Source organism: Pelobates fuscus, chromosome 3 (assembly GCF_036172605.1).
Source record: "Pelobates fuscus isolate aPelFus1 chromosome 3, aPelFus1.pri, whole genome shotgun sequence".
Lineage (NCBI taxonomy): Eukaryota > Metazoa > Chordata > Amphibia > Anura > Pelobatidae > Pelobates > Pelobates fuscus.
In genome coordinates, this window is record NC_086319.1 from 204,667,010 (window position 1) to 204,693,135 (window position 26,126).

Here is a 26,126-nt window from a genome sequence, read left to right on the forward strand (position 1 = left end):
TAATTAACACAAAAAATATGCTTACATTACAAGAGTAATAAAATGATGTAATACGCAGGTCCCTAATATTGTAACATGTAAATGCGGTACTTGGAGATACACAGATCTCAAAACTGGTATAAGCACAAGACGTCTCAATAACAGCCAAAATAAATCAGGGATGCACACTCAAGAGTATCACAGATATACAATGTATTTCATTAAGCCTCCTCTGTGATGCGTTACTCCTCATTTCACAAACATATTCAGTGGTATTGGGAGGCGAGGTAACTCTTAACAACTGGAACCAGGGCCGCCATCAGGGGCCCACGTGTAGGGGCGGAACTAAGGCCCACCTGATGGGCTAAGGGCCACCCGATGGGCTCTATATCTTCAGAGGCCATGTAATAGCGCGACACGGGCCCCTTTAAAAAAAAAAAAATGCAGCCGCAATGCAAGTGCTGCTGGGAGGAAATGGTCACTTCCTCCCTGCTCACTCCACGTGGGAGGAGAGGCAGCCCTGCAGTGAAGAGGGAGAGCCGCGCCAACTCCCATCAGCCCCAGCCACCCTCCTGCAAAGAAAAGGTAAGAAACAGGAGGGTGGCTGAAAAATTAGATGTCTGTCTGTATGTATGTCTGTCTGTATGTCATTATGAATGTATGTCTGTGTGTATGTATGTATGTGTCTGTATGTCCCTATGCAAGGGTGTCTGTATGTATGTTAGTATGTGTCTGTCTGTCACTATGTATACCTGTGTGTATGTCTCCGTATGTGTGTCAGTATGTATGCCTATATGCGTGTATGACTGTTTCAGTATGTGTGTCTGTTAGTATGTAACAGTGTGTGTGTATCTGTGTCCTTTTTTATCAGTGAATGTGTTTGTGTGTCTGTGTGAATTCCTGTGGGCGGGACTTGGAGGTGGTCCCTGTGGATGGGCTTGGAGACCCTGAGCTGAGTTAGGGGCCCCAAAATTGAAAATATGACTGATCATGCAAAAATTATTTTATTGAAGGATAGTGATCATTTAGTGGTCATTTATTATCACAGTGTTGTTTGGCTCCATTTTAAATCACAAAGATAACAGAAATCACCCAAAATGTCCCTGATCAAAAGTTTACATGCCCTTGAATGTTTGGCCTTGTTACAAACACACAAGGTGACACAAACAGGTTAAAATGGCTATTAAAGGTAATTTCCCACACCTGTGGCTTTTTAAATTGCAATTAGTGTCTGTGTATAAATAGTCAATGAGTTTGTTAGCTCTAATGTGGATGCACTAAGCAGGCTAGATACTGAGCAGAAAAGAATTGTCAAAAGATCTGCATAACTAGGCAATGGAACTTTATAAAAATGAATGGAAAAGGATAAAAAAATATATCCAAAGCTTTGAAAATGCCTATTAGTACTGTTCAATCACTTATTAAGAAGTGAAAAATTCAGAGCTCTCTTCATACCAAGTCAAGGTCAGGGACACCAAGAAATATTTCAGCCACAACTGCCAGAAGAATTGCTCGGGATATAAAGAAAAAACCCACAAGTTGGCTGCTCTGGAAAAAGACAGTGTGATTGTTTCAAGGAGCACAATATGACGATACTTGAACAAAAATTAGCTGCATGGTCGAGTTGCCAGAAAGAAGCCTTTACTGCGCCAATGCCACAAAAAAGCCTGGTTACAATATGCCCGAAAACACCTTGACACATCTCAGAGCTTCTGGCACACTGTAATTTGAAGTGACTAGAACAAAATATAGCGTTATGCTTGCAACCATAAGTGCTATGTTTGGAGAGTGGTCAACAAGGCCTATAGTGAATAGTGAAAAGAATACAATCACCACTATGAAACACGGTGGAGCCTCACTGATGTTTTGGGGCTGTTTGAGCTCAAAAGCCACGGGGAACCTTTTGAAAATTGATGGCAAGATGAATGCAGCATGTTATCAGAAAATACTGGCAGACAATTTACATTCTTCTGCATGAAGGCTGCTCATGGGACGCCTTTGGACTTTTCAGCATGACAATGACCCTAAGCACAAGACCAAGTTGACTCTCCAGTGGTTACAGCAGAAAAAGGTGAAGGTTTTGGAGTGGCCACAGTCTACTGATCTTAATATCATTGAGCCCATGGCCGTATTTAACGTGGGGCAAACAGGGCAGCTGCCCCAAGCCCTGTCCCTGCTTGGGGGCCCAAGGCAGCTGCCCCATTTGCCCTCTGCCTGCAAACTATGGGGGCCCATCGGGTGGCCCATGTGCTTAGGGCCACCCGGTGGGCCTGTGTCAGCATAGGCCCGGACGGGCGCTGTGGCGCTTTAACAGCGCGACCGGGTCCTTGCTTTTCGGCAGCTGGCTGGGAGAAAGTGACAGCCGCCCGTCACTTCCTCCCACAGAAACAGGAGCCGCGCGGGAGGAAGGAGCTGTTCTGGAGGGTGCCAGGCCGGGAGAGAGCGAGAGCTTAACTCCCAGCCACCCAAGCCAGCCCACTGGACCCCAGGGGAGCCACCCTCCAGGAAAAGGTAAGAAACTGGAGGGTGGTTATCAAATGTTGCAGGAGTGTGTGTATCAGTATGTATGTATGTGTGTATGTCTGTCTGTCAGTGTATTTCTGTTAGTGTGCCAGTATGTCTGTCAGTGTATCTGTATGTCTGTGTGTGTGAGAGTCTGTCAGTGTCTGCGTGGTTCAGTATGTCTGTATGTGTGCATGTTTGTCAGTGTATGTGTGTTTCAGTATGTCTGTCTGTGTGTCAGTATGTCTGTCTGTGTGTATGTGTGTCAGTATGCCTGTGTGTGTGAGAGTCTGTCAGTGTCTGTGTGGTTCAGTATGTATGTGTGTGTGTGTGTTTCAGTATGGCTGTCTGTGAGTGTCAAAATGTATGTATGTGTGTATGTCTGTCAGTGTCAGGTGTTTCAGTATGTCTGTGTGTATGTGTGTCAGAATGTCTGTCTGTGTGTATGTCTGTCAGTGTGTCAGTATGTCTATGTGTGAGTCTGTCAGTGTCCGTGTGGTTCTGTATGTCTGTCAATATGTCTGTCAATGTCTGTGTGTATGTGTGTTTCAGTATGTCCGTCAGTGTATCAGTATGTCTATGTGTGTGTATGTCTGTCAGTGTGGTTCAGTATGTCTTTGTGCATGTGTGTTTCAGTATGGCTGTCTGTGTGTGTCTCTGTGTCAGTACGTCTGTCAGAATGTGTCTCTGTATCTGTATGTTTTCCGTTTGTGTGTGTATCTGTATATAATCAGTGTGTATCTGTATATCTACATGTGAGTCAGGTTGTGTATCTATGTGTCTGTATGTGTGTTGGTGTATCTATATGTAGTCAGTGTGTGTACCTTTGTATCTGCATGTATGTCAGTGTTTGTATCTGCGTATCTGCATGTAGAAAATACTTTATTTAGAAAAGACAGGGAAGGCAGGAAAGGGGGAGGGGTGGCCCTGTATGTGAAGGAAACTTTTGCCTGGGACTACAGCTCCCATGATACAGTGTGCAACGTCTCGCAAGTCACGTGACCCGCTGTATTCACTTAATACAAAGTACATATCCATCATTTTTATTTCTCTCTGTCAATTTCCAACATAGCTATATATGTAACTCAATTTAATGTCTTTTTTATTTATATTTATAAGTGTGTTAAATATGCTTTTATCTCGTTGGCTGCTGACTTGTGATGTAATTTTGGCGCCAATTTTAATTGTTATGCACCTATATAAACCCTTACTAGCCAGGTTTTAAATTCTATCTCATTTGATAAGCCCTAGTGGGGAAACGCGTTATGGTTATTTTGATTGTGTATTTTTTGGTTACAATTTTGTGCCAATCATGTTTTCAAATACACATTTTTTATTTGGAATTTTTGCCTGGCTTCCTTTTATCCTCATGTGACTCCAAACATATCCTAGGTGGGGATCATACCACCAATGTTGATACCACAGTGCAGTTGGCCTGCACTTTACTTGTGAGTACATTTTTATTTATGTTCACTGCATATTTTATTTTACTGAGAGCACTATTAGTTGTCTTTTATACCACCCTTCTGGAGGACTCCCATCACATATCCGTGAAAGCGGGGATTATACCGCTGTATGCTCATCACACCAGAGCTGGCTATAGCTCTTTTAAATGTGAGTTGACTGTACATATTTGTTTATTTTATCCATATTGACCTGTACAGACTGCACCATTGGATTTCCTTGTTTTTGTTTCACATACAAGCGGAAGGGTTGGACCACTAATGGCACAGAGGACACTACACCCAAAATAAGCACCTTATAAGACATTTACTTCTGAGTGAGACTTGAATATTTCTGATTTTTCTTTTCTGTGACTACACCAGAACCTTAGTCCCACTGTTTCAGTGAGACTTCATATACTGTATTGATAAAAGTATTGTATTATTATTACTATTGTTATTATTATTTCTACTATTCATCTACTAGGCAAAGCCTTTTTCCTGCAATCTTTTGTGTCACATGTTTTATCTCCAGAGGGTGTGGGGGTTGCCTTCTGTTGGGCTGCTACCTACTGCACTTCTATATCCTATTTCTTATTAGCGCTGACCCTTCTTTCCATTTTTTTTATTTAACTGTTTGCCCACTGGCTTCTAGCACTGCCAGTGGGAAAATAACATTTTAGGCTCTCATTTCCTTGAAAGAAATGGAAGAAAATAATAGTTTGCAAATGTGCATCCTGACAGATTTATTCATTTCTGAATTATATTAATTTGGTGCTTTGTGAATCTTTCTAATCCTATTCTTTGTATAGGGTACGGATGTGAAATCCGACTTTAATCCGGACAATGAATGCATCCGGGCAATTCCTGCAAACTTGCTCGGACCAGTTTAATTCTAACCGTATTTGACTTTAGTATTTAAGAACTGCCAATGTGATCGGAGTTTGGTCATTTTCACTGGATTTGTCCATCCAGGCAAAATCTGCCATCCAGTGTATCCCTGTAAGTCTAGTAATCATAAATGAAGATAAAATCAAGATTAAAGTACATTCTAAGTGACGTGTACATTTATATTACAGTTCATAGGCTGCATATTTTAGCTCTATTAGGCTAGTTTTTTTTAAGGTTCTTTATGACTGACAGGGCGGCTATAATTGTTTATCAGATAAACTTCATCAGACTGTAACCACCTCTGTCCTGTGAAAGACAGCCAAGAGAGAAATCTGACCTAAGGTCCTGACTTTGTATTTCAATTTTAGACAATAACAACTGGAGCAAAGTTAGAAAAAGAAAGTGCATAGTTACAATGATTTATTGCTTAAGATCAGTGACATGACAGCATCTATCAGGAGTGCTTGTGACCTGCTGAAACACTGAACAAGTGAGAAGAGGCAATCCAGGAGACAATATCCCAAGGACCCTACGTACATACTGTTAGGGCCAAGACATGAAGTTCCAGTAGAAATAACCAGTGGCTCTAAGAGACTTCAGTCTAGTTTACCTAGCATTGTTACAAAGTTAGATGACTTATAATGACACTACAATACACAGTTCTTAAGAATTACTAGTAACTAATTAACACACACTATTAGGTTGCTAGTATGTTGCATAGGACATATAACATAATGAAGGGTATCTGCTAATATATCATACAAATGAAAGAAGATTAAATCAAATAATTGTTTTATTAACATACATTGAAGAACTGTAGACTGATCCCTTCTTAGCTGGAAGATCTGTATGATGATATTAAGAATGCAATATATTAGTCAACTTATTTTATATAATATTATAAAACCCTCCCATACCCTGCTAGAGGGTGCATGAGTACACCTCATTCTATCCAATCCATGAACACTTTATGGTGAAATAATGTAATTTCACATATCTTCACACCCTGTCAGGTCTGTCCATTAACACCAAAATAAACATAACATCTAAAAAATATCCACTGAAAATCACTTTATTTTAATTGAAATAAAAAAATATTTATACATCCCTCCACCGGGAATTTCAGAAAGGAAGCATCTTGTAATGACACTCATTGAGTTCCTCAATGCATATTTACGTTATCATTACTAATGCAAAATATATCCTTAACCCTTAGCATTTTAATGGTGTTATTGACAAGCTATGTAAGTCATGGGGTATTGCCATAATAACCCCTAGGACAGCAATCAGCATAATAAAATGAGATTCTGACAAATTTGACCCCATTAGTATAGGGCCTAGAAAGGAAACGATGGCCTTGTAATATCATTTGTGTAGGAGCAATCAACCTTCCAACCCAGACTAACCCCATAAGATCTAATTTTAGAATGGTTTTCAATAATTCCAATTGTTATTTCCCTTAAGTTTCACATAGCACTTTTATGTAAGCAGTTTCCTGTTCCAAGATTATATTTAAGTAAAAAAAAAAGAGAGACGTTTGTATGTGCCCAGTTGTCAGTATTCACTAATATTTCTTTTTTTACTGCTTCCAAAAAAATCTTGGTGTCAGCTAGTTTCTATATATAATCAAGACTGCTTGTGTCAGCTCCAGAATCATGTAATAAAAAAAAGGTATGGTATGGTTTAAATTTTAAATAAATGTAATTATACATTAGGGAGTCAAAGATTATATTAATATTTATAAGAAAAGACCTGCATGAAAGTGATTGTCATTTTAGCTGTTTAAATCTGTAAAATTCAAGTCAATAATCTGAAATCTATTTTATAAAAAAAAAATATTGTTCGTGTTTATACAAGCTGCCACAGCTACCATTAACAGAGAACAAAACAGTCAGTTGAAGGTTGATTTTTACTTTCTTATTGAATACAAGCAATCGACCAAAGGAAAGTTTGATTGGGTCATTTGGGAGATCTGATTTCGATGTCAGAACATTTAGAATAAAATAGCTGTATCCTATTGTAAATCTCTAAGATGAGATCCGCTTCCAATTGTCCAAATATCAATAGATGTAAAAAAAAAAAAAAAATGTGTTTTCACGACAGATATCTTTAGATTTATCCCAGTCACACTTGAAATGGGAAGCTTAGAAAAAAATTATTCCGTTACAGTGTTTTGACATCCATTTGCCTGTGTTCAGATAAGAGTCCTGACTTATTTTGTATTCTCGGGCTGTGCTTCTCAAACCAGTCCTCGAAGGACCACCAACGAGCAGGATTTGGGGATTAACCATTTCTAGTCTACAAGGAATAATAAATGCTTGCAAAATGGAACTAATAGCCTCAGAAAAATGATAATGATCACCTCAAACCAGCACAGTAACAGAAGACAAGCTGTTCCCAGAATCAGTCCACATTTTAAACTCATACTCACACATCACCTTCACCACAGGTTGGATATCAGGAGTGTAGTTTGACAGCAAATACTCACTCAGAAGGCACATATAAGAAAAAACTGAAATGACGCTGATTTTCTCTGAATAGTTTGTTGTATCCCATGGACCTCAAGGACATCATAAATATTGTAACAACTCTGATTATGTTGCCAAAATACAGATAACAAAATAAATACATGTATTCAACAACATGCATCATTACAGCTAAATTAAAGTATGGCCACATCTTATTCAAAATCAGGAAACCCCTAAGCAAAAACTGTCAATCTTTCTGACTCCTCACCAGAATCCACCAATCACACCATCGCAACAAATCCCAATACCTGATAATAACAAAAAAGTAGTGTAGCGCTATTGTAAAGTGCAGATAATGGCATTGTAGCTGTACCTTTATCAGATCATTCGGTTCCAGTCCACTGTAGGGATGTCGCAAACATAAAATTTTCCGTTCGCGAATGGCGAACGCGAACTTCCGCAAATGTTCGCGAACGGGCGAACCCGGCGAACCGCCATAGACTTCAATAGGCAGGCAAATTTTAAAACCCACAGGGACTCTTTCTGGCCACAATAGTGATGGAAAAGTTGTTTCAAGGGGACTAACACCTGGACTGTGGCATGCCAGAGGGGGATCCATGGCAAAACTCCCATGGAAAATTACATAGTTGATGCAGAGTCTGGTTTTAATCCATAAAGGGCATAAATCACCTAGCATTCCTAAACTGTTTGGAATAACGTGCTTTAAAACTACTCCCCCTTGGCCCCCACCCCTAAGCGGTGGGTGGGGTCCCTAAACAAGAATAAGGGGGGGATCTAATGTCCTCCCCCGTGGCCCCCACCCCTGAGCGGTGGGTGGGGGCCCTAAATACAAATTGTGGGGGACCTAATGTCCTCCCCTGGCCCCCACCCCTGAGCAGTGGGTGGGGGCCCTAAGTACAAATTGGGGGGGCCTAATGTCCTCCCCCTGGCCCCCACCCCTGAGCGGAGGGTGGGGGCCCTAAACAAAAGTAAGGGGGAGGACCTAATGTCCTCCCCCCTGACCCCCACCCCTGAGCGGTGGGTGGGGGCCCTAAACACAAATTGGGGGGGGGCCTAATGTCCTCCCCCTGGCCCTGACCCCTGAGCGGTGGGTGGGGGCCCTAAACAAAAGTAAGGGGGGAGGACCTAATGTCCTCCCCCTGACCCCCACCCCTGAACGGTGGGTGGGAGCCCTAAACACAAATTGGGGGGGCCTAATGTCCTCCGCCTGGCCCCCACCCCTGAGCGGTGGGTGGGACCCTAAACAAAAATAAGGGGGGGGCACCTAATGTCCTCCACCCTGGCCCCCACCCCTGAGCGGCGGGTGGGCGCCCTAAATACATATTTAACCCCCTCCCCCCAAAAAATAAACTCCTACCTACCCCCCTCACCCTAAAAATAATGAGGGGGGGCCATTTAACTAAGTACCTTTAAAAATAAAAATACACTTACCATTCAATGTTTTCTTTCTTCTAAAATCTTCTTTTTTCAGCCCCAAAAAAGGGCAAATAAAAATTCATAATAACCGACGCAATAAAAAATAAAAAATAAAAAAACGAGCGCAAAAAAAAATAGTCCATCTTCACCCGGCGAGGGCTCCGCGCAGACTGAGCTCTGCAGGACGGGGGACGGCTTATAAAGCCTTGCCCTGCCCTGCAATTAGGCTCAGAGCACTCTGATTGGTGTGTTTAAGCCATCCAATCAGAGTGCTCTGACAGGTAAATGAAGAGACTGACAGGTAAGTCTCTACATTTACCTGTCACAGCACTCTTATTGGTTGGTTTGAAATCCACCAATCAGAGTGCTCTGTGTCATTTTACACAGCGTGGGAAAGTTCTTTAGAATTTTCCCACGCTGTGTAATTTGCCTCATAACTCTCTGATTGGTGGATTAAGTAACCAATCAGAGAGTTATGAGTCAAATTACAAAGCGTGGGAAAATTCCAAATAACTTTCCCACGCTGTGTAAAATGACACAGAGCACTCTGATTGGTGCATTTCAAACCAACCAATCAGAGTGCTGTGACAGGTAACTGTAGAGACTTACCTGTCAGTCTCTTCATTTACCTGTCAGAGCATTCTGATTGGATGGCTTAAACCCACCAATCAGAGTGCTCTGAGCCTAATTGCAGGGCGGGGCAAGACTTTATAAGCCTTCCCCCGCCCTGCAGAGCTCAGTCTGGCTATGGGGGAGATAATGTATAATAAGCACAGGTTACTGGCTATGGGGGGGATAATGTATAATAAACACAGGTTACTGGCTATGGGAGGATAATGTATAATAAACACAGGTTACTGGCTATGGGAGGATAATGTATAATAAGCACAGGTTACTGGCTATGGGGGGGATGATGTATAATACACACAGGTTACTGGCTATGGGAGGATAATGTATAATAAACACAGGTTACTGGCTATGGGGGGATAATGTATAATAAACACAGGTTACTGGCTATGGGGGGATAATGTATAATAAACACAGGTTACTGGATATGAGGGATAATGTATAATAAACACAGGTTACTGGCTATGGAGGATAATGTATAATAAACACAAAAAAAATAAAAATAAAAATGAATGCAGCTTCAGAATTAATCTAAAATGGATGCTGTCCAGGAGGTGGGAGGGTCTGGAAGGGAGGGTCTGCTGCTGATTGGCTGGAATGTGTCTGCTGACTGTGAGGTACAGGGTCAAAGTTTACTCAATGATGACGAATGGGGGCAGACCGAACATCGCATATGTTCGCCGTCCATGGCGAACACGAACACGTTATGTTCGCCAGGAACTATTCGCCAGCAAACCGTTCGGGACATCACTAGTCAGCTGTAATTCCAGTCCTGATTTCAACTGGAGGAATTTCCGTGGTATGGGTATCGAACAGGTATCCCCCCGTTGGAGAGGGGTTACAAGGAATTGAAATTGTGTCAATGAGAGACATACTGGATTTACCAACTTGACATCTTAGAACCTAAGAGAATGAACATAGACGTAGATCTAGTCTGTTTCATGTCTTGATCCGTTTCGGGTTCATACCTTTGTTTTCCATCTTTCATGTTCCCTAATTTTGCCATCTTTGTGCTACCTGGCGATACCTGACAAAGTCATTCAGGTTTTTTAAGTTGACAATTGGTCGTAGGTCTCCAGTTTTTTTGTGGACCAAAAAAAAGTTGCTTAGAAAAGTATGCGGGAAAGGGGATTTCTCTATTGCCCCTTTTTCTACTAGCTTGCGCAGTTCGGTTTGTAGTGTCAGGTTGTCTGCTGCAGACATCTGTAGTGGTGTAGGTGGAGTGTCTTGGAAGGGGGTGGAAAGGAAATCTATTTTGAACCCTTGGACTGTGTGTAGGATCCATAGATCCTGAGAAAGTAGTTCCCACTGTTGGAAAAAACTGGTTAATTGACCTGCTATAGGTGAAAGAAGGGAGATTTATTACCTGGAGCAGTTCTTCCGCGTAGGGAGGCAGATCCACGTCCCCGGATAGACCCTCTATTAGTGAATAGTTTCCTGTGGTAGGGTTGCCAATAGTTTTCAGAAGGGCGAGGCCTGTAGCCTGTGAAGGCGATTCTGCTGTTCGTTCGGCCTCTATAGCATTCAGCTCTCCCAGTAAAACGGCCTGACTGAGAACGAAAAACCCTGCGCAAGGAGGATTGGGCCTTATTTAGGGTGGTGAACACCGCTGCATGTTTGGAAAGGTCTTTCATGAACGAGTTCCCAAACAGTAATTGCCTCTGGTCCCAGTTCTCGGGAGCTCAGATCGGCTAATTTTGCATCCAGTTTGTATAGTGCCGCCTTGCGCCTCTCGGTGGACATAGCCACATTAGCGTTGCCTAGTAAGCATAAGGCTCTCTGGGCCCACTCTCTAACTGTGTTTGGGTCAAATTCCCCACTAGTTAAGGCTTCGTCCGCTAAAATGAAAAGTTGGACTATAGGGCCAGCGATGTCCAGGAGTTTATCCTGGGTTGTCTTAAGACCCTGCTCAATACCCTTACGAGGGTCTTTCCCAGTTTTGGTGAGAAAAGTTACGAAAAGTGGGTCAAACTCTGGCGTGAGAGCCACCTTGTTTGGAATGGTCGGTCGAGGGCATTTGGCTCTGAGTTTTGCCCTAATTTCTTTGTCCAGTGGTTTGCGTAACCACATTTTACAAAAGTTAGAAATGTGCTCTCGTGGAGCCTATTCTGCCGACCGTGGGTGTCTGATGACCCTGGGGTCAAATAAAGGGACACCCGAAGCATCCAGAAGGATGTCTGAATCAGGTCCTTTTTGATTAGGTAGTCTAGCATCTAGGTCTTTATGTGTGATAAAGGTCTCCTTGACAAATTCCGATGGGGTATCCCCTAGCGCATTCGCCGAGGGGTCCTCATCAGAATATCCAAGGAAGTAATCTTCAACCCCGTCTCCCGTGTGGGAAGTAGAACCCTCTAAGGGGTTAAAATTAGCTTGAACGGGGCGAGTGGCAATCAATTTTTGGGACTTGGCAGGAGCCTTGCCCTTGCCCGCAGACCTACTATCCCCTTTCCAGGGGCGCTTGCGTGTAACCTCCAGATCCGAGGGCTGAGAGTCCTCGGAATCAGAGAGTTGACGTGCAGTAGGGGTGACTTCGGCCGAAGTCTTCTCATGAAAGGCTGCTAACGCCTTGGGGATGGAATCTGCAATGGTTGAAACCAACCAGGCTCTGAGTTCCTGGGATATAGCGGGCTCATTATTGTCAGACATGGTATGTCTTAGAGTGGTTGCCAAATAGTTAAGTGTAGCTTGAAAGTGTAGCTGCTGCTCATTTAATAGGGAAATGTATAGCTAGGCTAGTGTATTCAGTGTCCACTACAGTCCTGAAGGACTCATTTGATCTCTGCTGTAAGGACAGCACCCCAAAGAGCCCTTTTTAGGGCTAGAACATCAGTCTTTTTTTTTTGTGTAATCTAATTGCAGTTGCCTGCCAGCTTCTGTGTCAGGCTCACAGTGGATACTGTGCCCACTTGCCCAGTGCCACCACTCATATCTGGTGCCACAATAGCTTGCATTTAAAAACAAAAAGCATTCACTGTAATAGATTGAATAGCAGTTAGTTGTCTGCAAGCGTCTGTGTGTCAGGCCTACAGCGTGTACTCTGCCAACCTCTGCCAGTGCACAGTGCCACTCATATCTGGTGTCACAATAGCATGCATTTAAAAACAAAAAAATATTTTTCACTGTTATAGATTGAATAGCAGTTAGTTGTCTGCAAGCGTCTCTGTGTCAGGCCAACAGCATGTACTCTGCCAGTGCACAGTGCCACTCATATCTGGTGGCACAATAGCGTGCATTTAAAAACCCAAAAACTTTTTTTTCCACTGTAATAGATTGAATAGCAGTTAGTTGTCTGCAAGCGTCTGTGTGTCAGGCCAACAGCGTGTACTCTGCCAACCTCTGCCAGTGCACAGTGCCACTCATATCTGGTGTCACAATAGCGTGCATTTCAAACCAAAAAACTTTTTTCACTGTTATAGATTGAATAGCAGTTACTTGTCTGCAAGCGGGTGTCAGGCCTACAGCGTGTACTCTGCCAACCTCTGCAAGTGCACATTGCCACTCATACCTGGTGTCACAATAGCGTGCATTTAAAACCCAAAAACTTTTTTCACTGTTATAGATTGAATAGCAGTTAGTTGTCTTCAAGCGGGTGTCAGGCCTACAGCGTGTACTCTGCCAACCTCTGCAAGTGCACATTGCCACTCATATCTGGTGTCACAATAGCGTGCATTTAAAACCAAAAAACTTTTTTCACTGTTATAGATTGAATAGCAGTTAGTTGTCTTCAAGCGGGTGTCAGGCCTACAGCGTGTACTCTGCCAACCTCTGCAAGTGCACATTGCCACTCATATCTGGTGTCACAATAGCGTGCATTTAAAACCAAAAAAACTTTTTCACTGTTATAGATTGAATAGCAGTTAGTTGTCTTCAAGCGGGTGTCAGGCCTACAGCGTGTACTCTGCCAACCTCTGCAAATGCACATTGCCAATCATATCTGGTGTCACAATACCGTGCATTTAAAACCAAAAAACTGCCAACCTCTGCCACTGCACAGTGCCACTCACATCTGGTCTCACAGTAGCTTACACGCATAGTACCACTAATCCCCCAAAAAATGAGAGGCAGAGGCAGGCCACCCCGCAGGGGCCATCGTGGTCTGATTCTGCTGTGATTCCCTTTTTCCCTAGAATAATGCCCAGTTTTCAGAGGCCACGTACCCTGAACTTGAAAAGTTCTGAGGACATAGTTGACTGGCTAACACAGGACACCCAATCTTCTACAGCTTCCGCTCGGAACCTTGACGCACCATCCTCCTCCAGCTTAGCTTCGGGCACCTCTCAAGATACCACTCACCCGCCTTCCGCCACCACCAACACTAGCACCACAGCCACTTCACTTGGTATGTCAGAGGAGTTAATAACACATCCGTTTGAAGAAATGAGTGATGCGCAACCATTATTGCCAGAGGATGTAGATAACAGGGATATGTCTCAGGCAGGCAGCATTACACACATGGACGTACGGTGTGATGATGATGATGTTGTATCCGCTGCTGCTTCCTTTGCTGAGTTGTCAGATACAAGTGAAGCGGTTGAGGATGACGATGCGTCCATGGATGTCACGTGGGTGCCCGCTCAGCAAGAAGAAGAACAGGGCGAAAGTTCAGATGAGGAGACAGAGAGGAGGAGGAGGAGACGAGTTGGAAGCAGGGGGAGGTCGTCGCAAGGAGCTAGTGGCACAGTCAGACAGCATGCATCGGCACCCTGGGTCAGCCCGACAGCACGCCAATCAACACATGCTGTGTCCACCACCAGAATGCCATCATTGAAGAGCTCAGCAGTGTGGCATTTTTTTTGTGTGTCTGCCTCTGACAACAGCGATGCCATTTGCAACCTGTGCCAAAAGAAACTGAGTCGTGGGAAGTCCAACACCCACCTAGGTACAACTGCTTTGCGTAGGTACATGATCGCACATCACAAACGCCTATGGGATCAACACATGAGTACAAGCAGCACACAAACTCAAAGCCGCCATCCTCCTCCTGGTCCAGCATCTTCAGCCACGTCAACCACTGCTGTCCTCCTTGCCCCCTCTCAACCATCCGCCACTCCGTCTCTTGCCTTGAGCAGTTCCTGCTCATCTGCCCACAGTCAGCTGTCTGTCAATAACATGTTTGAGCGTAAGAAGCCAATGTCAGAAAGTCACCCCCTTGCCTAGCGTCTGACAGCTGGCTCGTCTGAACTATTAGCCCGCCAGCTTTTACCATACAAGCTGGTGGAGTCTGAGGCATTAAAAAAATGTGTGGCTAATGGGATATCGCAGTGGAAGGTACCCGGGCGAAAATGTATTTGCACAAAAGGCAATCCCCACCCTGTACTCGATTGTGCAAAAGTAATGGCATGTCTGGCACACAGTGTTGGGGCAAGGGTCCATCTGACCACTGATACCTGGTCTGCAAAGCATGGTCAGGGCAGGTATATCACCTACACTGCGCATTGGGTAAACCTGCTGACGGCTGCCAAGCATGGAATGCGTGGCTCTGCAGAGGAGTTGGTGACACCGCCACGACTTGCAGGCAGGCCTGCTGCCACCTCCTCTACTCCTCCTACTCCATCCTCTTCCATAACCTCCTCGGCTGAGTCCTCTTCTGCTGCTGCGTCTTGCTCCACATCAACGGCACCCCCCAGCTCCCCAGGTACTATTCCACATCCCGGATACGGCAGTGTCACGCCGTCTTGGGTTTGACTTACTTGAAAGCAGAGAGTCACACCGGACAAGAACTCCTGTCCGCCCTGAACGCACAGGTGGAAAAGTGGCTGACTCCGCAGCAACTGGATATCGGCAAAGTGGTTTGTGACAACGGAAGAAATTTGTTGGCGGCATTGAAGTTGGGCAAGTTGACACATGTGCCGTGCATGGCACATGTGTGTAATATGATCGTACAACGCTTTGTGCATAAGTACACAGGCTTACAGGACATCCTGAAGCAGGCCAGGAAGGTGTGTGGCCATTTCAGGCGTTCCTACACGGCCTTGGCGCACTTTGCAGATATCCAGCGGCGAAACAACATGCCAGTGAGGCGCTTGATTTGCGACAGCCCGACACGTTGGAATTCAACACTCCTAATGTTCGACCGCCTGCTCCAACAAGAAAAAGCCGTTAATGAATATTTGTATGACCGGGGTGCTAGGACAGCCTCTGGGGAGCTGGGAATTTTTTTGCCACGTTACTGGACGCTCATGCGCAATGCTTGTAGGCTCATGCATCCTTTTGAGGAGGTGACAAACCTAGTCAGTCGCATCGAAGGCACCATCAGCGACATCATACCATTTGTTTTCTTCCTGGAGCGTGCCCTGCGAAGAGTGCTGGATCAGGCAGTAGATGAGCTTGAAGAGGAAGAGTTGTGGTCACCATCACCACCAGAAACAGCCTTATCAGCATCGCTTGCTGGACCTGCGGCAACGCTGGAAGAGGATTGTGAGGAAGAGGAGTCAGAGGAGGAATGTGGCTTTGAGGAGGAGGAGGAAGACCAACCAGAACAGGCATCCCAGGGTGCTCGTTGGCACCTATCTGGTACCCGTGGTGTTGTACGTGGCTGGGGGGAAGAACATACCTTCATTGACATCACTGAGGAGGAGGAACGGGAAATGAGTAGCTCGGCATCCAACCTTGTGCAAATGGGGTCGTTCATGCTGTCGTGCCTGTTGAGGGACTCTCGTATAAAAAGTCTGAAGGAAAACGACCTGTACTGGGTGTCCACGCTACTAGACCCCCGGTATAAGCAGAAAGTGGCGGAAATGTTACCAAATTACAACAAGTCGGAAAGGATGCAGCATTTGCAAAATAAATTAAAAAGTATGCTTTACACAGCTTATAAGGGTGATGTCACAGCACAACGGAAATCTAACAGGGGAAGAGGTGAAAGTAATCCTCGTCCTCCTCCCACGACCACGCCGGCACGGACAGGACGCTTTAAAGACGTGTTGTTGATGGAGGACATGCGGAGCTTTTTAAGTCCTACTTATCGCCACAGCCCTTTGGTATCCATCCTCAGAGAACGACTCTACCAACAGGTAGCAGACTACCTCGCCTTAACTGCAGATATCGACACTCTGAGGAGCGATGAACCCCTTGACTACTGGGTGTGCAGGCTTGACCTGGGGCCTGAGCTATCCCAATTTGCGATAGAACTTCTGGTCTGCCCCGCTTCAAGTGTCCTGTCAGAAAGGACCTTCAGTGCAGCAGGAGGTATTGTCACTGAGAAGAGAAGTCGCCTAGGTCAAAAAAGTCTAGATTACCTTACCTTCATTAAGATGAATGAGGGATGGATCCCGAAGGGACTGACAGTGGGCGATACATTCGACTAAAAAAGGCCTGATGAGATGAGCTGCCTTGGGCTTAACCCCTTAAGGACACATGACATGTGTGACATGTCATGATTCCCTTTTATTCCAGAAGTTTGGTCCTTAAGGGGTTAAAATGGTGACCCTATGTAGGAGGAACAGTCCATATTCTGCTCTGTGTCAGTGTGTATCAGGGTCCCTGAGGACAGGTGCCAATCCATATCTGCCAAGTGACCCTATGTAGGGTGAACAGTCCCTATTCTGCTCTGTGTCAGTGTGTATCAGGGGCTCTGAGGACAGGTGTCAATCCATATCTGCCAAGTGACCCTATGTAGGGGGAACAGTCCCTATTCTGCTCTGTGTCAGTGTGTATCAGGGATCCTTAGGATAGGTGTCAATCCATATCTGCCAAGTGACCCTATGTAGGAGGAACAGTCCCTATTCTGCTCTGTGTCAGTGTGTATCAGGGTCCCTGAGGACAGGTGTCAATCCATATCTGCCAACTGACCCTATGTAGGGGGAACAGTCCCTATTCTGCTCTGTTTCAGTGTGTATCAGGGTCCAAGAGGACAGGTGTCAATCCATATCTGCCAAGTGACCCTATGTAGTGGGAACAGTCCCTATTCTGCTCTGTGTCAGTGTGTATCAGGGTCCCTGAGGACAGGTGTCAATCCATATCTGCCAAGTGACCCTATGTAGGAGGAACCGTCCCTATTCTACTCTGTGTCAGTGTGTATCAGGGTCCCTGAGGACAGGTGTCAATCCATATCTGCCAAGTGACCCTATGTAGGGGGAACAGTCCCTATTCTGCTCTGTGTCAGTTTGTATCAGGGGCTCTGAGGACAGGTGTCAATCCATATCTGCCAAGTGACCCTATGTAGGGGGAACAGTCCCTATTCTGCTCAGTGTCTGTGTGTATCAGGGTCCCTGAGGACAGGTGTCAATCTATATCTGCCAAGTGACCCTATGTAGGTGGAACAGTCCATATTCTGCTCTGTGTCAGTGTGTATCAGGGTCCCTGAGGACAGGTGTCAATCCATATCTGCCAAGTGACCCTATGTAGGGGGAACAGTCCCTATTCTGCTCTGTGTCAGTGTGTATCAGGGTCCCTGAGGACAGGTGTCAATCCATATCTGCCAAGTGACCCTATGTAGGGGGAACAGTCCCTATTCTGCTCAGTGTCAGTGTGTATCAGGGTCTCTGATGACAGGTGTCAATCCATATGTCAAGGTGTTAATATGTCATATGTCAGGTGCCAATCCATATCCATTGCGATTTAGGAATGTTAGGTGATTTATGCTCTTTATGGATTAAAACCAGACTCTGCATCAACTGTGTAATTTTCCATGGGAGTTTTGCCATGGATCCCCCTCTGGCATGTCACAGTCCAGGTGTTAGTCCCCTTGAAACATCTTTTCCATCACTATTGTGGCCAGAAAGAGTCCCTGTGGGTTTTAAAATTTGCCTGCCCATTGAAGTCTATGGCGGTTCGCCCAGTTCGCGAACGTTTGCGGAAGTTCGCGTTCGCCGTTCGCGAACCGAAAATGTTATGTTCGCGACATCACTACACGTGACTGATATTCACTGTGGACAGCTTGAAAGATAGTAAGACCTATGCACAAACACAGCCCCTTTAGCAAAACAAGATTTAAATTAATTCCATCTTTGATTCTCCTCTTTCATACAGACTCTGGACATTTTTACTAATGTTAATCAATGAAAAAGCTACATGCATAAAAGGTGATAAGAGAACATGACCAGTAATACGAATTAGTCTGTTATACTAGTTTTGTGAACTAAAGATGCTTGAATGCTTGTATCCACAGATCAATAAACATATATTTAATAAATGTGTATTGTTGTGTATTGTATCCTGTACCTTATGCTTTTAAAAAAAATTCCTTATAAACTGCAATAATCCTATTTATCTATATTTTTGTTGATACATTTTTCATTCTTCACAGAATATTGCAAAGAAAAGTGTAAGTTTCCAAAGGCAAAAATTGCAACTTAATTGCAGAGTATCAAATATTTTTTGCAGGAGACGTGAAATATTTCACAAAGAAAAAATGGAAGAGCTCACCATTCCAGTTACCCCCTGACCAGGGGCGTATTAGCCGCGAGGCAAACAAGGCATTTGCCTTGGGTGGCATTTTCCAGGGGGCGGCAAAAAAAAGCCGCCCCCAAATGCCCAAGGCAAACGTCTTGTTAGCCTTGTGGCTAACCGACATGCCGGCGAGCTGCTAGGCTGGGCGGGCGGCGCTGTTGGCGGCTGGCGGGGGAGCACTTCCCCTGAGCTGTCTGCTCAGCTCCCTCGCGCGCCGCAGAGTGAGGCTGGGAGCCGGAATATGACGTCATATTCCGGCTCCACCTCCCAGCCTCACTATGCTGCGCGCGAGGGAGCTGAGCAGACAGCTCAGGGGAAGTGCTCCCTCGCCAGCCGCCCGCCCACCTTGCCCATCAGCCCGACCGCCCAGCAGTCACTGGACCACCAGGGAGGAAGAGACACACCCCCAGCATTCCCAAAGGTAAGGAGGCTGGGGGGGTTAAAGAAAAAAAAAGTGTTAATGTGAGTGAGTGTGAGTGTGTGTCTGTTAGTGTGTGTGTCTGTTAATGTGTGTATGTGTGTGTGTCTGTTAGTGTGTGTGTGTGTGTGTGTGTCTGTTAGTGTGTGTATGTGTGTGTCTGTTAGTGTGTGTGTCTGTTAGTGTGTGTGTCTGGTAATGTGTGTATGTGTGTGTGTGTCTGTTAGTGTGTGTGTCTGTTAATGTGTGCATGTGTGTGTGTGTCTGTTAGTGTGTGTGTTTGTGTGTGTGTGTGTTAGTGTGTGTGTGTCTGTTAGTGTGTGTATGTGTGTGTCTGTTAGTGTGTGTATGTGTGTGTGTCTGTTAGTGTGTGTGTGTGTCTGTCTGTTAGTGTGTGTATGTGTGTGTCTGTTAATGTGTGTATGTGTGTGTCTGTTAATGTGTGTATGTGTGTGTCTGTTAATTTGTGTATGTGTGTGTGTGTCTGTTAGTGTGTGTGTGTCTGTTAGTGTGTGTATGTGTGTGTCTGTGTGTTAATGTGTGTATGTGTGTGTGTGTCTGTTAGTGTGTGTGTGTGTGTGTGTGTCTGTTAGTGTGCATGTGTGTGTCTGTTAGTGTGTGTGTCTATTAGTGTGTGTGTCTGTTAGTGTGTGTGTGTGTGTGTGTGTGTGTCTGTTAGTGTGTGTATGTGTGTGTCTGTTAGTGTGTGTCTGTTAATGTGTGTGTATGTGTGTGTGTCTGTTAGTGTGTATGTGTTAGTGTGTGTGTGTGTCTGTTAGTGTGTGTGTGTTAGTGTGTGTGTGTGTGTGTGTGTGTGTGTGTGTGTCTGTTAGTGTATGCGTATCTGTCAGTGAATATGTGTGTGTGTGTGTGTGTGTGTGTATTTAGAAGGCAGGTGGAGGGGGGCGCCTGAGTTTTGTCCTGCCTAGGGCAGCACAAAACCAGGATACACCACTGCCCCTGACACAGAAGTTCTTGGGAAAGTACTGGGTTCAGTATTTTCCTATGAGAAGCATTGAATGCGTGTGCGGCGCTCACCACGCCTGCACATCATGTCCGCAATGCTACTCAGTGAGGAGCACAGGATTGGATCTTTGCCAGAGGAGGCTGTGCCTCCTCGATGATGTTGTGGGAGGTGAAGAGGTGAGCAGTGCAGAGGGAGTTTTGACCCTGGAAGAAAGCAAGTAAAACCTTTTATTTTATTAATTGTATCGTAAAGGTAGGAGGCCTACATATAACTAGGCATACAGGTTTATATCCCAAATTCTCTTGTGTTCCTTTAAGTGTTATTTTATAGTATACTTTCATTCTAGCTGGCTCTTGAATACAATTTAAAGGGACACTCCAGACCCCTAAAGCATTTTATCTTGCTGAAAAGCTTAATGTGTAAAGAGTGTGTCCTTTTTAATTTTGCAAAAAGTGCAGATTTCAATAGAAATTTACACTTTTATAAATTATATTGTTACACCCCCCTGGCTTTCAATCATACAACATGTTCTGTTACTTCCTGGTTTGGTTAGCTTAGTTGCACTGAAATAGGCAACATTTGCCAAGACCACCTGCCTTCCAAAGACATCTCATTGAGCTACATTGGAAAGTCTGTGATTGGAGCCACAGAAAGTCTGATCAGGGTTAGAAGGGAAGGGTTTGTAAAGGCAGCAGACAAGAAGTTTGCAAGCTGTTTTTAGATAGAACTCCAATGAAAAAATGCATAATAAAATGCTTGGAAATTTTACTTTGTATTTGGGCAGTGGAATGTCGCTTTAACATGGTAAATAGCTGGTAATTTTGAATTAACAGCCCACCAACCTTTTTACCTGCTATTAACATTATGTTTCCATTGCTTGTTATGTGCAAATCATCAATGTCTAACGTTTAATTGTATATGATCCAAAAAGTGTTATATTGGTTATCACCCTATATGTGAAGTGCAGCGCTTATAAGGAAAAATAAACATGCATACGTAGCGTACCCCTCTTTGTATACTAAAGTAGGAGGTATACTAAAAAATAGAACACATACAAATATAAAAACACAACAGTGATAATTGTAACAACTCACATATTCATGAGCCTGTGAGGGACTGGCTCTTTATTTCAACTCACCAATTCATCCAAAATAATCGAAAATAAAAGTGGAGTGATACATTAAAACAGCTTTTCTTTTATGTAACTTTCCCTTTAAAGTAATTTTAAAATGTTTTAAAGTACTTAAAGGAACAGTAATATAAATCTGTATTCCTAATGCTTTAGTGTCTTTGTCCCCAGTTACATAGGAACCCCTTCCTCCATCTGTGCAATAAAAATAATAAAAATAAAAAAAGGGGGTTGTATATACCTTTTCCATTGCCAAGGCTCCCTCAAAAAAAAATGCTCTCCTCCCCCCTGGATGTCACATAACAGGCATCGTTGGTCCATCGTTGGTCCAGTTTAATGCTCCTTATAAAAGCAATGCTTTCTTATGGGGGCTTCCACATTTTGTGACCAAGTTTTACTCGATCAATGACGCGGTAGTGCCTCTAGTGGCTGTTTTACATTGCAGGGTTAAAAGGACAGGACCACTTCGACCTGCCACTTCATCTCAATCTGGGTGATTTTAATGGTAATTTACTATACAAAGTACAAACAGACAAACTACAGAGAAACAACCAGTAATTTTTGATGTTTTAATAAAATGTTTTTTCAACGTTGTCATATCAAGCAATTCAATGTCAAGAAGTTACTATTAAAAGATCTAGGTACACTTGACTTGGCTTGCTGAAGTCTTAAAGGGACTGTTCTAAACATTGACAGCTCACTGGACTCTTTAATGGTAACCTACATTCACCTCCATTGAAAGGTAACCATTTCTTTCAAAGATAACATTAATTCTTTCACTTGCATTTAGACACTAAAATACACACAAAAAAAGATGCAGATAGAGTGTTTGGCAGGTAAAGTATAAAAATATGCACTTGGAAAAAGTTTTTGGGATTGTAGCACACTTCAAAAAGAGAGGCCAACACCCCAGAATAAATAAGGAGGGGTGAGCATGACTGCTGCCCGGAGTGGTTGCATGACGACAAAAGGATACAATGTTGGGGAAGCACCTGGATCGGGGACACTGTGAGAGCTTTACCAGACCACTGGAGAGTACGCTGAGGGAACCTGGCAGTGCTGTTTTCCCGGTTTTCCTACAAAAAAAATAATCACTTTGACTAATACAGTATAGGATGGCCCAGACCCCTGCTGTGTCTAGTGAGGCCCTGCTTACCCTATTGCAGGCATTTAAAAGGACCCATGGGGCTGAATCTGTCAACTCGCTGGTCCACAGTATCCAGAGTGAGCAGGCTGCTCATGAAGGGCCGGTGCATGAGGTGCAGAACAGGAGTGGACATCGGGCTTGCTGTTCCAGACCACCTTCCAGATTGTCCCCTAGTCCGGTGCGGAGCTCCAGGGTCGGAATGTCGACGGAAGGTCCAGGGCTGAGTGAGGTTGGCTCCAGGTGACAAGATGCGGGCATTGCGAGGTGGAAGAAATGCAGCAGGAGCTGCAGGAGTTGAGGTGGCCAGGCTGAGGCTGGGCAGCAAGATGGCAGTCTTTAAGATGGCGCTGGAGGCGTGGTGAGGTCCTAGCAGTCCTCACCCTTCTCTTCTGGCTGCCTCATGAAGATTGGAGTGGGAAATCAGAGGCAGAGCACTGCTGGCACTAGGCAAGTGGGGCAGGCCAGCAGGTGGTAGTGGGCCGGTGGAGGATCTCACTGACTTCTGGACTGCAGCACCAGGTAGGGATGCAGGATTCCCCTCCACATACCCGGCATGGACAGCCTGGAGCTCTGGAGCACCAGGGAGGAATGCAGGATTCCTCTCCGCCTACCAGGCATGGACAGCCAGGAGCTCCCTGAGATGTGAGCCGTTGCTCCCCTGGCGGAACAGCAGTCTGGTGGGCTGAAGGACCCTTACAGCGCCAAGGTTTTGGAATTGGAGCCTGAGAAAGAGAGACCCCCTTCTCCTGAACCGTTAATTGGAGTGGTGAGGTGAGGACTTCAGGGGGGCCTGTCTGTGACATTGACCCCTGGGGTTACATGTGTCTTTGGAGGTGAGGGAAAAGATACTTAAGGGTGAGTATGTGGACCTGCTCTCCTTGGTCCCATTTGACATGGAGTCGGCGGATATACCGCGTTGTGGTGACGTGTCGAAAGGCAACAAAGGTAAGCAGCTGCCCAGTAACTTTGGTAATTGGTTGCAAGGATTTGCTAACTATGCTAGCATTCTATCAGCAAGCTTTCTGGAAAAGGCCTAACCTGTCTTCAGTTCGGAGTAAGGAGGGTTTCTGGCAGCCAAGCTCAGGAAGGAAGTGGAGCTGGGGCATGTGGCGGGTCCGTTTTCCAGTCCTCCATTCGATAATCTGCGGGTGTCCTTTGGGCCCTGTTCCCAAAAATAAATCAGGTGCCTTTCGGCTTATTCACCATCTGTCCTACCCGTCGGGTTCCTCAATTAATGATAGGATTTCAAAGGAGGACTGCCGGGTGCGATACGCTTCTTTTGATCGGGATTTGGGCTTGGTTCACGGAGCAGGACCCGCGGCCCTGCTAGCGAGGTCCGATAGCCAGTCGGCTTTTTGGTTGCTGCCAGTTCACTCAGATTGTTTTCATCTGTTAAGGTGTCAGTTTCAGGGTGATTTTTTTCTTCGACATGTGCCTTCCCATGGGTTGTTCGATTTCTTGTTTTTATTTTGAAGTTTTCAGTTCCTTGCTGGAATGGATTGTGGCGCTGGTGTCAAGCTGTTCTTCCCTTCTTCATTATCTGGACGACTTATTTTTTGTCAGCCTGGGTGATTCCTCACAATGTGCGGATTTGTTGGCTCAATTTCCAGTAGTTATGGTGGATTTGGGAGTTCCAATGGCAGAGGACAAGACGGAGGGTCCGAGGGAGGTGATTTCCTTCCTGGGTATCAAGATCGATTCTGTCAGATTGATCTTTCACTTACTGCTGGACAAATTGGAAGTCTTGATTTCCATGGTCGATCAGGTTCGAGGTGCTCAGAAGGTGCAACTCTGGCAGCTGCAATCCTTTTTGGGCCATCTGAATATCGCTCGTCGAATTATGCCCATGGGTCAGGTATTTTGTAGGCGCCTTCTCTGGCCACAGAAGGTGTGCGATTGCCATACCACTTTATTCGGGTTACCAAGCATTTGAAGGACGATTTGGGGATCTTGAGTGAGTTCCTGGTGGGATATAATGTCGGATGCTCTGGCGACGGCGACAAGAGGCGAACTCGAACCTGGCCCTGTTCACGGACGCCTCAGGCTCCTTTGGTTTTGGCGCATTTTTTCAGGGATGGTGGTGTGCTGAGCCATGGCCAACGGCATGACACGAGTCACAATTAATTAGAAACCTGACATTTCTCAAGCTTTTCCCTATTGTTGTTGCGGTGGAACTGTGGGGGTCACCTTGGGATGGGGCCATAAGGTGGACTTGATTAATGCGTGCAAACTTGACTTGGCTCGGTGTGTGGTGTTGTTTAGCGAAGTAACGTTGCAGTGGTCCGAAGTCATTCCCCGTCTTGTTTGCTGGGTGCTACCACAGGCTAAAGCGATAGAGCGCTGTAGGCGCTGGTTCAATCGGACGATTTCACGTTTGGTGCGGAGGCTGGGTGGTGTTGTGGTTCGTCATTTCGAACTGTAAGGGGACAACTCAAGGTTGATGAGGGGTGATGGGCTACATCTTAATGACATTGGGTTGGACATTTTCAATTTGGGGTTGCAGTCAGCTGTTGAACTAGCGCTGGCTTCGGGGGGATGCAGCCATCTCCAGTTATAAGGGAGAGGCTGCAATGGCGGTTTTCCTTCACCAACAATTGTAACGGAGTACATTGCCCAGACAGGCTTTGGGAGAAGCAGCCTGGTTCAGTTGAGGACGGACTTCAGGCTGAAGAGGCTCGGGAAAATGGAGTTGATTGGTAGCTGTCTGCTGGGGAATCCTGGCAGCTGACAGTGGTTATTATGTTATGCTGGCTTATAGATACAGCTGTGGCCATTGCCTTTACCCACAAAGTTTGGTTGAGTTATTGGGAGGGAAGGATAACGGAAGGATGAGTAAAGGATCATGACATTTCTAAGGTATACTTGCTTCATTTTTTTGTTGTTAACTTTCACAAGCAAATTATAAATATCCTATGTATATGAAACCTTAGTAGAGAAGATATGCACACTCTTAGCCAAATTGATTTATTAGTTTTACTTAATTGACAGATGGGAATCACAATGTTAATGCTTATCGAAAAGCACATTTTAAAGACTGCATCCTACCTATAACAGTCCTGAATTGAATGTGTTTGTCGCACACATTCAATGGCTTGAATCACACTAATTGAAAACTAATGGATCAGAACAATGTAAAAATGAGTTATTGTAGACAACACAACTTGGTCCTCATCAATAGACAAAAGAAAAGAAAATGGGAGAGAGGAAATCCACCCAAGTGGGTGGAGTCCATTCCCATTAACTGACTACTCCCTTTAAGTAAAAAAGTCACATAAATCTGGTAATAAATCTTTTAATAAATCTTTATTCAAAAAATTAGAGTAATGATTGTTGGTAGCAAATCTACCTGAAAAAATAAATACATTTTAATAGTAAATACACCCTACAAGTGTTTAAAGTGAAAATAAAAAAACACCTATTAAAAACCTGGGAAATTGCTCTTGTATAGACACCCAAATATGTATGAGGGGGCAAAAGTGGATGGGTATAAAGAGACCTTTAAAAAAGATCAAATGAGCGACATCCACATCTCCTAAATGGGGTGAAAACACGGTCTAATCAGGTTCTAGCAAAAATAGGAAATTAATGGAAAATAAACAACATGGATATTTGCTGCAATGGCAATGGGTAAAGTGTGGAAAAAATGGGATATGCAGTAGTTGCTTAGTCTGGACGTACAGGAGAAATAGAAATAACCTACTGTAAGTCTGTGAGGTTACCCCTTCATGT